Source organism: Lactuca virosa, chromosome 4, assembly GCF_052849685.1.
Source record: "Lactuca virosa cultivar CGN04683 chromosome 4, Lactuca_virosa_CGN04683_v6, whole genome shotgun sequence".
NCBI lineage: Eukaryota > Viridiplantae > Streptophyta > Magnoliopsida > Asterales > Asteraceae > Lactuca > Lactuca virosa.
The window spans coordinates 52,318,807-52,331,934 of NC_136429.1; the positions used below are offsets into that span (position 1 = coordinate 52,318,807).

The 13,128-nt window shown below is 35.4% G+C and overlaps 1 pseudogene across 1 annotated transcript; it reads left to right on the forward strand.

The window, feature by feature from the left end:
* Window positions 1–6,769: 6,769 nt before the first annotated feature.
* LOC145104450 (uncharacterized) lies at window positions 6,770–12,866 on the forward strand (annotated as a pseudogene). The gene is made up of 10 exons (XR_013707087.1): window positions 6,770–7,578; window positions 7,910–8,135; window positions 8,234–8,368; window positions 8,437–8,517; window positions 11,078–11,084; window positions 11,222–11,309; window positions 11,413–11,482; window positions 12,266–12,309; window positions 12,359–12,589; window positions 12,706–12,866. The product of XR_013707087.1 is annotated as an uncharacterized LOC145104450 (transcript).
* Window positions 12,867–13,128: the final 262 nt, after the last annotated feature.

Genomic DNA, 13,128 nt, shown 5'->3' on the forward strand with positions numbered 1-13,128 from the left:
AAGAGGGATGCCGTAATCCAAGCTATAAAATATTTGAAGGTAGGTGAATGACGATTCACCAATTTCCACCATGAAAAACGAAATAATTTATTAGGTTTTAATTGGATTTGAAAGTCCTAGATCTTTGAGATTCATTGAACTGTTCAAAGGCATGTTTCAATCTCGAGTGTGCCCTTCAGGTTTTGTGACTGGGATGTCGAGGATCACAAAACAAGGTGTGAATAACCATGCAAATATACTTGGTACCCTTAATATTTACCCCTTAATCAGTGTGCCGGTTAACCACACACGCTCCACCGATACTATGATAAATATTAAGTTACCCTTTGCCTACCTTGTTAAGTCCAGGTTAGTGTGCCGGTTAACCACACACGCTCCACTAACGACTTAAGCAAAGTGCAAAGTGTAATTTCATGGGTTAGCACCAAATTCACATTTTCCTAAGTAACTAAGATTGGGTATTAATAAGAGTTTAGTTACTTAGTATTTATCATTAATACTTTTAATGAAAGGAGAATTATAGTCCTTGTCCTACGCGTTCGGCTAACGACCCTCCACCAGTCAAGGAAGCGGTGGGTGAGAGTGGACACCCATTAAAGTGCCATTTTATAGGCAGTAACCTTATACCCCCCTTATAGACCGGCTTCGTGAATGAGGCCTACTAACGGTAAGACTGACTTTACTCTTATACATATATATAAATATTATTAACTTATAATATTATAAAGTATAAGGGTTGAATTTTAACTTTTAAAATTCTAAGGGCTAACTTGGAATTAAAGTATTCATAAGTGAAAACTTTTCAAATTCCAAAACTTGAGGGCAAGTTTTGAAACTATTCAAAACTAATTAATTCCATAACTTATGAGTTTAAAGTAGTTTTAATTAAAAAAAAAAAAAAACTCTTCAAGTTCCATAACTTGAGGACAAGTTATGGAAGACTTTAAACTAATTAATAAAAAAAAATAACTTTTTTTTATTGTAACTTATGGAACTAATTAAGGTTACACTTTTTTTTAATTTAATGAAGAGACTCTTGAACCTCCATAACTTGAGGACAAGTTATGGAGTCATAAAACCATTTAATTAGAACTAGACTCTTCATTTTGTAACCTTTGACAAGTTATGGAGTCATAAAACCATTTAATTATGACAATTATCTTAGAAATTGGATTAGCATGAACATTACCACATCAAAAACAAGTTTATAAGTCCAAAAACATCTTAGGGTAATGTTCCTAGTCCAATTCCAGCCAAGACAATCGAATATATGCATCCAACTCGATTTTTCAGCTACTTTTGCAAGTATAACAAGAAAACAAGCCTAGTCTCTGATACCACTGTTGGGTTATGAGCATTCTAACACTCCTAAGTGTACATGCAACCCTAAATACCTTGGATCTATGTTTTCTCTATTATACATACAATTATGAACATCCAAGGTATTATCCTAATCTAGCATACAAAATAATAAATATAACAAGATAGAATACATACCTCTTTGATGTAGAATGTCTTCATGAAGCTTGAGTGCCTAGTGCCCCAAGTGTGACACCTCAAATGGTTCACACAAAACCAAATACACTTGGAATAACTTGAGAGAAACTTGAACACTCCTTGAAATCGTCTAGCCCTCACACTCACACATTAGTGCACGATTTCTTGAGCCATGAGATTCTTTTATATGGTGGCTATTAGGGTTACACCATGTAACTCATAACTTTACCCATTCCTTATGCTCCATGGATTTTAACCTCCATGGAGTATCCATGGGTCACCCCATGAACTTAGTCCAACATAAGGAATCTTGGATCACAAGCCCACATATATAAGAATGAATGATTTACACAATCAACCCATATATTTAATTAGTCTCCTTTTGATCACTTAATTAATTCCAAATTAATTCTTGATCAATACTAATTAAATAACCTTATTAATATATTAGAGCTTATAATATATTAACCAACCTTAAGTGTTATTTCTCTCATTATAGTCTATCCAAATGCATGATGCCATGCAACCCAAATGGACCATGCCGGGTCGGGTCAAGTCTTACCAATTATAGTTATGGACTTAGACATTAATCCAACAATATATTCCTGTTGGGTTTTTCACAACGATATCACATGGAATTGTTTAGTTGGCAGAAAATTTGATGATTTCTCCTACTTGAATGTCTTTCCATTTCTTCTGTTCGTATGAAGTGTTCACTAGAATAGATGATAAACGATTGTTTTCAATCCCGTCAGATCTGTGTCGTCTCCAGTCTTCATAAGCATCTTTCACTGTTGTAACTAATAACACCATTGTTAATGGCAAGATGTGTAACGCCCCGATTCTCAAGTATTGATAGTATGACTTTAAATTTCAAGTTCCAAGGTCTACTCGATGAGTGGATGCGCTGGCTCGTCGAGTAGGAGCGGGATTGGGCCACATATTTAAGTGACCAACTCGCCGAGTCAGAAGAGTGAATCGACATGTTGGAGCTGGAGGGTGAAACCCTAATCCCTGGGATTTTGCACCCTATTTAAAGGATCCTTTGTCCCCTTAGCCTTCCCTTACAACCCCTGTGAGTCCAGAAACCTTAAATCTCCATTTTCTCTCCATACTTGTGTGTTTAAGCTTGAAAGGTGGATCTTGGTGAGGAAAGGCTTGAAGATCAAGAAGCTTTGAGCAAGGAACAGTTGGGGATCTGAAGTCTACCTCATTTTATCATCATTTGAAGGTATCAAGTCATCACCTTGAGCTTCTTCTAGCTAGATCCCTTTTATATTTGAGTCTTGGGACCATTTTGGGCATTTGGTGTTGCATTTCGAGTGATGAACCAAGATCTGAAGTTGCAACTTCAGATCTAGGCTCATCTTGGCTCTTATCATCATAAAGTGTGACAACCCGAATTTTTTTTCCTTGTAAGTCCAGCCATTCAATTCAACCATGTGCCAGACTCGTTTCTGCTATCTTTTAGCCTTGTTTAGAGTCTGTTTAAGGGTTCAAAGCTCAGTACATTCAAGCATTGAGTGTAGGATTGAGTAGTTAAAGTTCTTCGCGTTAAAATCAAGCCGAACACTCCATTCAAGGGAGTGTACGGCCGTACACATGGGTGTACGACCGTACACCCATCATGACCGTACACCCACCTCCATAAGTGTGATATCCTTTCATTTCTAGTCATTTCTCACATTCCCAAGTCCATAAAATCGATTCTCTCTCAACTATCATCGAGTTCTTCATCCTAGATCTTCAGAAACGTAAGTGTTTCTTCCATCTTTGAGTTGTTATCCTTCTTAATCATGTATCACCCTTTGATTTCATCCATGGAAATCATCTTTTTGGGTAGATCTTCAAGATCTTCATCTTTCACCAAGAACACCAAGAACACACACTTGTTCTTGGTGGCCGTGAACACCCTTTTGAGCCTCCAAATCATAAGTATCCTTTCCTTATGCATAGAATACGTTAGGAACTCTTGCTAAACACCTTAGAAATGACCATTTTACAAGAAAAAAAGGAGTGTACGGCCATACACCCTTGCATGGCCGTACACCCCTCAAAACACCCCAAAAGGGCCTCCAAAGTGAGAATCTAGTTCATATTCTTGTTGAGCATTAGTCCCCCAAGCTTCCCCATGGTTCAAACACCTTTTTGTGCATGTTTTACCATGAGTGTACGGCCGTACACTCCATGGCCGTACACCCATGGCCGTACACACCATATTGTGGCCGTACACACTCCTTTGATGAATCACATGTGATTCTAACACTTAGTCCAAGTGTTTCCTAGTCCTCGAGGGTGTTTCCTTGCATGTTAGTTGCTTTAAACACTAAATTCATGCCAATATATGCCATTATATGTCATTAGGACTCGTTTGTGTCTCGAGACTTCATTCATGGAACTTCTCATCCTTACGCGCATATTCGATTGAATCACCCACATAAGGTGAGTTCATACCCCTATAATCAATATTTTAATTGTTTTAAATGCTTTTAAGGGGAGAATACAAGTTGAACACAATGATAATTGTGTAAATGTTTTTCTATAAACATCATTTTAACATATTGCTTATGTATTTATAAGTGATCAAAACATTTCAAAAACTCTTTTTAAGTTTTGTTACTTTACAGTTTATAAAACTCCGTTTTTAAAGTACAATCATAACTTAGTAGATAAATGAGTCTTTTCTTCAAGTCAGAAACAGTTCAAAGTATAGATACTAGTAAACTATAATAGGTATAGTTTAGGGGTTCAGTTCATACTAGATACTAGAACATACTATAAAGAGAAACAGGGAGGAAGATACAATACACTATAACAGAGAGAACACTATACACTATAATAGAAGAACAAATCATGATTAACAACATTATACCAATGATCACTAACTCATTGTTCTAAACAAAAGGTGATAATAAATGTGGTATACAAGATAACTTTAATGTGAGACTACTTCACGGCTTAGCAATTTGTTTGCTGAAGTCACGTTTCGTAACCAGAATCTCTTGCAGGGAGAGCATATAGTATAGGCACGACTCATCACATTATGACTTTAATAAAACAATCTGGGTTTTAAGGTAGTCAATACTTCAGTAGTCACTTTAAAAGACTACTGCATACTTACATTTTTCCCATTACTTTCATATTGTGACAGTTCCACTTGAAAGTTAATGCAAACTATTTTCGAGTTAAGATAGTTATAAACTAGGGAAAATTTACATCTTTTCAAACGACAAACAGAACAATCGAGTCTAGTACATTAACTTAGAAAGGGTCCTATAATGCTAACTTTATGATTCCTTAGTTTATACATCGGGGATATATATTAATCGGATCCGACAGGTAGTAGGATGTGTGCTTTCCGCTTCATTTCCTGTTCCTTGTTTGGTTGTGGTCTTAGAGCAGATGCACCCAGTCTACTATTTATTCGATCTTAGCTATATATATATATATATATATATATATATATATATATATTCCGTATACACCAAGTAATCATAAGGAGTACCAGGTATAGGTCAGATCATAGTATACAAATTCAATACACCGTTTTCTAGTACAAAACATACTTTTCAAATAGAACATTTGGTAGACAAAACTAAAAACTTACCAGTAAAGGGTTTAATCCATTTTATTAAACCAATATAACTTAAAGGACCTTAGGTGGTTAATTCTATAATACCTTAGTTTATACATCAGGGTTATATATAATTAATACCCGACAGGTAGTTGGATGTGTGCTTTCCGCCTCATTTCCTGTTCCTTGTTTGGTTGTGGGCTTAGGGCAGATTCACACAATTAACTATCCGTTCGATATTATATTATATATAGCTAGTATAAACTAAGTGATTATAGAAGGAACCATTGTGGTTACCATTTTTACTAAAAGAAATAAGGGTTTTCTTAAAGAACGTTTTCATCAAATATAAAGGAACTATTACAGTTAACTCCGTGAGTACCAAGTGAATACGCTAGGGTTATATACAACGATGATCTAACAAACAATGGGATGTGTGCCTTCCGCCTCATTTCCTGTTCCTTGTTTGGTTGTGGGCTTAGGGCAGATACACACAATCAATTGTTTGTTTACTCTGGGTTGTATATAACTTGTATCCATTTAGTACTCATAGAAAGGATTGTAGAGTCATTTTTACTTATCTTTCATCAAAGCAGGAAATATAGGATTTTCTGGAGGAACAGGCGAACTTTTCTAAAAGAACTTACAACTTACTTACAACTTACCTACATCACTAAAATCTTATGAACTCACCAGCTTAAATGCTGATCTACGCTTTCAAAATAACTTGTATTCTCAGGAAACCAGTAGACAGGTACACGCACTGGGATTGAGAAGATGGAGCATAATAGCTTCATGTCCTGTTTTGTTATTTACTTTTGTAGTCTATCTTATGTAAACCACATACTTTGTAAACACTTTCTTTCTAATGAAATGGTTGTTTATTACTTTGATTACTATGATGCATGTCTTGTGATACTAAACATGACGTCCTCCGCCCCCGAACGTTTCCGCCGTTCCGGTTTTGGTGTGTGACAGATTGGTATCAGAGCATTGTTTATAGTAAACTAAGTATATCAACCGATAAAAGATATACAACTATAAATACAATGGGGCATAAGTGCTTTGGATAATAATATATTTTTAGGATATAACAGTACCTTATAAAAGTATACATACGTGCTTATACATATATACATACTAGAACAAGTATCACAAGAAGAACAGAACATAAGTATTTAAAGGTTGAACACTGCGGTCAAACCTGGACAGTTATGTAATCATATCTAGGATCAATATAGCCTGATCAACTATATTCATTCGAGATGTGACCGACATGTGTTTGGGAGTGATGTGGTGTTGCAACAGTCTTAAAACTTACCTAACTCTATTCAAGGGACTTCTAGATCAGTACATAAAGTTAGAATACTATGGGAGTATTTTATGATACTATAACACGATAACAAGTTTAAAACACTACAAGAAAAAGACCCTTTTACGACGCGCAAACAACGACACTCATTGATTTATGTTTCGCAAAAGAGAGTGACATTAAAAAAGTGTCGTCTCTTCAAAAAATTTAAGGATTTATGTCACACATTATTGTGTGCCCTTAAATTAGTGTCTAAACAGAAAAAAAAAACACGGAGGGCACCTATAATAAAATGTGTGTCGTCTAAAGATGTCGCTTTATAAATTTTAATGGAACGCGCGTTCCATCCGGGGGAAAATGAAATCCTAAAAAATTAAAAACCCTGCATCTTTTTCTTCTTTCCCTCTTGCCCTAATTATCGACGCTCCTTCCTTTCCCTCTTGTCTCTCTCGGTCGCTACCTAGAGTTTTTATTGAAAGCTTGAATCGATCGACTGAGGTAACCAAAGGTCAAGCGAACCGGGAAAGGGTTTTCAGTGAAATCTACCGTTACTCTTTGAAATCGGATCCAATCCTACCTTCGCCCCATCCTTCTTGCCTCTATCGGTTGCTACCTTGGGTTTTTCGTGAAAGCTTGAATCGATCGACTAGGGTAACTAAAGGGTAAGCGAACCGGGAAAGGGAAGCAATAAATCCAACACTCACTCTCAAATCGATTCTACTGGACAAGGTTTCAATTTGGGGCTCTCTACATTCTCATCGATTCTACTTTCATTCAAGCTTACATCGGTTTTTTTGGTATCCAGTAACCGAAGCTTACATTCTCATCGATTCCACTTTCTCTCTCTGAACAAAAATATCTCATATTCTCTAAAAGCCCTAAACCAGCCACCGCCGGCTATCACCTCCACCATCGTTGACATCGTCCTACTTCCCAGATGGTCTGTGTGTGTGCGCGGCAAGACTGAACAGAAAATGGGAAAGAAAAGAAAAAACGAGCAGAAAGAGAGAAAAGAGAGTTTAAGGCTGAGGGGAGGATGCATCAGAGTTGAAGGTATTGTTGTTGAACTTATGGAAGGGGGGGCTAATGGCGAAAAAACAGCAGGAGCTGAGAAGATGCTTCCTATTATTCTGGATTCTGTCCATTTTAAAGGTGGAACATTATTGTTGCTTGCATATGGTGACAATGAGCCCAGGTAAATCTGAGGATGTGAATGCCCTTCTGTTAGTCGTAAGTCTTAAGCTTATGTGGTTTTTTTTGGGTATTTTCATATTATTCTGAATGGCACGCCAGCGAACGGAACCAATTAATTTTACCCTTCACAATTGATTGATGTTGGTTGTTTATGTAACCAAAACCTAAAGCAATTAATTTTAGTTTTATAAATATATAGGTTTTCATGCACGTGGCGTGTGTCAGGAAGCATGGTCTGTCTGATTTTTAAAACTTGGTTATGGGTTTCATATATAGGATTAGCCCTTAGCAGTTAGCATATACCCTTCACAATGGTAACATGGAATTTGCAGGTGTTGCAAAGGTTATCCTGAAGAAGGGGAAAACACAACTGTTTCGTGATGGAAGCCCAATGGTTTACAGCGGTGCAGTTGATAGAATTATTGGTAGACCACCCCCAAAAACAGGTGACGTTGTGCTGCTGGCTGACGGGACACGAAAGCCAATCGGTTGGGGCTTGTACAACTCGTGCTCTATGTTCTGTGTGAGGCTCATGCAGCTAGAGGAGGAAGTATCAGGGTATTCTGTCATTACTCAAGTCAAATTAAAAAACCATGTGATGAATTAAGATTATTTTAATTAATATCTGGATGGAATGAATGAATTGAATGGCACAGAGATCCTTCTTGTGCATTGAATGTGGAAAAGCTGCTTGAAACAAGAATAGATGCAGCCATCAAATTACGTAAGAGCTTGGGCCTCCCTTCTGCCAATACAAATGCATATCGTCTTGTGAATAGTGAAGGAGATAGGTAGCTATTTCCTATTATTTTGACTCTGTTGTTTATAGCTATGGCTTAATAATTTATCCAAAGTACAAATTGTCAGGCCTTATAGTTGATGTGTTTGGGGATTTGGCTGTGATTGCGTCGTCAGCTGCATGGGTTGAGAAGTACAAGCTGCATTAATTGTACATGAGAGTATTATATTCGTTTAATGGTTGCAACATTAATGCAACAAATTACAAGTTGGTTCATTCCGGTGCTTATTTTGATATATGCGAATTTTTTTCTGTAAAAGAAGTTATAAAAGTTAAAAGTTTACATTGTCTATGAAGACTGTGATCATATTGCTGCTGACTTGTAATTATTCTGAACTGAAGCAGTCTTAATATTTTTTTTTCTATTCCAACAGTTTTAACTATTACTATATGTGGAACTTTAGAAACATCCTCTAATCTAATAAATAAGTAGAATTTTGCCACGTGACATTCTCCAAGCCCCCCAAAATTGAATTTTCCCGCTCAAATTATTAAGTGAATTTCCGAAAATGCCCATTTGTTCGATTCAACTCACGGTAGAGAAAAATCAGAACGAGTTCTGCATTTAAAATGGAAACATGATTCCTCCATTTTATTTATATCTTCTCCCCCTTTTTCCGCTTTTAAACCCGTGGAGTTGTAATCTCCTAGAAGATATCAATCATCAACCCAAATCTCCCTAAATCAGATATATATCATCAATACAAATCAGTATATTACTTCCTTCTTTATTCTCTATCTCCCCCGTTTCTCGCTATAACCTATCAGAGACGACTAAGAAGGAGCCAAATTTCTGTTAAATAATTGTTGCTAAGCAACAACCAGAACAGTTCATGATTGATCTCTTCCAGGAGATTACAACTCCAAAAGCTTCAATTTTTGAGATTTCCGACGTGGCTAAGCGCAGATCCGATCATCGTTGATCTTTCGGTTGAAGGCTGTTGTTTTAAACCCCTGTTTTAACGGTAATCATCGTTGTTCATCCTCTCCATTAATTTCCTTATTCTCGAGCAAATCCATTCAGATGTAAACTTTAATCGTTGATCTGTTTATTAGGGGTTTCACGCATATTTCAATCGATTTTTGAAATTAGTGCTTTTGCAGGTTGCTTTAAAGTGTTATCCGTGTATAATAATGTGAGTATTCCGTTATTCGATTTTTTATTTTATCCGTAGAGAAGTCCACTGATCATTCCTAGATTTTTTTTAGCGTAAGGAGACTGCATAATTTGAAATTTTGAGGTTAGGCTTGCTTTAAAAATGCACATGTAGAACATTTAAATTTCGTTAATCACATTATAAAACCAATATAGATGAGAATGAGTTAAAATATCATTTGTCTTGAGGTGTGCTTGCAGCTTTGTTCTTGTCTATTTGTTCTTTGAAATTACTTAACTATATTTAACAGTAGACAAATTAACTTCTGGATTAAAGTTTTATTTTGTGGATATACACTTTTACTACTGAGATGTTGTGTGGACAGTTACATGTCAATCCCACAATATGTTTGCTATGCAATTCCAATCTTTTTAGGAGTAATTACATTGAAGATGAAATATGGTGTTTCTATAAGTCACTAACAATGCTGCTTTGTGGTCCTACTCACCATTCATAAGTCATGGAGTTTGTTTGCAATATATAATCTGTGTACTTGGTGTTTCAATTGATTATTTATGCTGATTAGGTGCAGGACTCAATACATTTTGGTTTTCCGATTTCTTTGTACTCTTTGTTAAGGTGCATTATTTGTTGGGTACTCAACTAGTTAGTGAGATGTAATGTTTGTACCCTTTCCCAATTCCCTTGTGGGCATTTTCTTTCTTTAATATAACATTCTCCTGTGCTAATTTTTTTTCTTCAAAAGTGAGATTTTTTTTACTTATATACCCTCACCCTAACCAAGCGTTTAATAGTGATATGTGCTTTGTTAGTTTAATTTCTCATCAAACTTAATCAGTTTAATGATGTGTTTTGTTAGTTTAGATTATCAATAAATTTAATCACATTTTTGTTATTTTTGGTGTAAATAAGATCTTTGACTGGGTTTTCGTATTTTCAAAGTTCACGGGATAGATATATTTGAAATGAGAGTTGGATACTTTAAAATGGGAAAATCATAAATAAAAGTACTTAGATATCGTAATCTGAAGCTTACCTGAAAGTTGGATCCTTTAAAATTTGAAAACTTGAAAATTAATTTAATAGGTTAGGTAACTTTAAAGTAATAAAGATGATAGGCTAAATTTAGTTAATAGTATAATAGAGGTGACTTAAAAAACAAATGGTAAACCGTCCCAAAACCCATGTAGGAGGTCAATCCGTAACACTTACAATATTTTCAGTGTATTGTATTTTGCAGGTAAATTTTTTAATTTTTATTGCTCACTTTTTTTTACAATGACAATTTCGTTGTATGTTAAGAATTCTATATCAGAACTTTGATATTTCTTGCATTTATTCCTACTTCAAACAATTTTTTTTTTCAATTTTTATAATTAAATATATCATTGTACAATATAACCATTTATCTTTAATTTAGACATAATGAATGGTTGCTATCCTCAAAACACATTGCAAAATTAATTTAAATTAACAACTATAAAACTATGGGCTGAAAGTTTCTAAAAAAATAAATCTTTGCAAATGTAATATTATTTTAAGGTTTATTAACTTTCAAAATTATTTTACGTTGTCCCGTGTAGTACACAGGTTATAACCTAGTTTGAAGAATATATAGTGATAAAGGAGTGAATATGTTGGGAAAATGCCAACATTGAACCATGGAGTTATTGTTTATTTGTTTTAGATCACTCATTAAATGTAACTTTTTTGTTTTATAATGATAGACAAAACATGGGATCAACAGTTTGGAGCTTCCTCTAATTCAGCATACACAGTTGCCTGATCTGGAAAAACTTGTTTCTCTCTTGAGTGGTAAGCTGATAAGCTCAAACTCCTTAATTTCTGCTTGTTGCTTCTTTTCTTCTAAGAGTAATGTTTACTGTTTATCTGTTTTCTTCTTGTGATCTTTTGGTAGCAGCCACTAGTTTTGATTGGATCGTCATAACTTCACCAGAAGCAGCTCTGGTTTTTCTTCAAGCATGGAAGTAAGTTCAGAAATTACCCATCTATAATTTCAAGTTGCAATGGCTCCATGCCATCCTTTTATTTATTTCTTTATTTTTAGTCGATGTTTTCAAGGTGCTGAATTTATTTATGTCTCACAAATAAGATTCATGACCTCCTTTCCACTCTATCCCAGCCTGTATCCAAAATTTTCAACTTGTAAAAAGCGTTGCAGTTATCTCTGGATGTTGTATTACTTAAAATGATTGGTTAGTAGTGACTTTTGGTGAAAGTAGCTTAGTGTTTGATGGAGGGCATGTAATAAGAATGGAGAGGAATTTGTGAATAAATATACTTAAGTGCTAATCCTTCGAAAAGCTAACCAGTGTTTTATTCACATATGCACTAGTAATTTGGAGTTTTGTTCTTGCGTTATTTCCACTAGTGTCTTATTTGTTATTTGTTAATTGTGACCATAGTTTAGGGTTATAAGGAAATACTCTGAGAATATGTAAGGAAAAAGTACATGACCTGATTTGGTGAAGGTAGAACATGCATGGGCATCATCTCTATTAATAAGGTTACTCACATATCATCAATATATGTATGTTAGATATACTAGGTATAGGGTTTTGTCATTTGTGTAATCTTAGGTTACTTTATCTTAGTTTCCTGTTTTGGTAAATGTTAGTTTTATTATATATTTGATTCAATGCAAGTTTTTGTACTCTAAACTCTAAACACGAGGGCTTGAAAAGGGTTGTCTTCTGAAAATTTATAGAAAACTAACCAATTACTCTCATGTCATCTACAATCATATATAGAGCTGTTGGGACCCCAAATGTGAAGGTAGCTGCAGTTGGAACTGGTACAACAACCATATTAAGAAGTGTATCAGTGGATTGAATATGATCAAGAGTATAGTGTGGAGGCCGTCAACAGAGATATTGAAAGAAGAAGGGTTGTGGAGAATAGGATATCTTATATGATCTCGTTGGATGGACAAAAGACAGGGTTTTATGCGGATCAGCGTGAAAACCGTGAATTTATATCTACCATTTCGGATGGTCAAAGAGTGCTTGACATGTGCTGATATACTGGTGGCTTTGCTCTAAATGCTGCACATGGTCATGCTTTGGAAGTCACTGGTATTTGTTTTCACTCCCTTATTTCTGCATGCATATTGGTTATTTAATACTAGATATTATTAGGGAATGCATTTATTTATTTCCAATAAGCAATGTGTATGTTGTTTGATTGACAGGTGTTGATACGTCATCTCCTGCTTTGGAAGTAGCTAACCATAATGTCATTCTCAACAATCTGGATCCAGGGAAGATATCATTCCTGAAACAAGATGTGGACATGTCAAGTTCCAAAATAATTACAGTCGTATCCATGTGCAACTGAGTGGTAACTATAAGATGTGGCAATCGGAATCGGATGTAACATCAGAAGATGGTGGCTGGCTGTCTACAGATGTTTTTGTTGATACGGTCGACCAAAAATGGCATGCCAATCTCAAAGTCGTCAGTCTTTTTGTTCCGGTAAGGTATTGCTTTGCTTCATACAAAATATATTTCCATACTTTTTTTTTCTTTCTTTGGGCTAAATCTGTTCCTTTCTTTTACTCGTCTTTTCTGCACTGCAGCTATTCGAAATGATTTTAGAAATTCCTATTGCATGG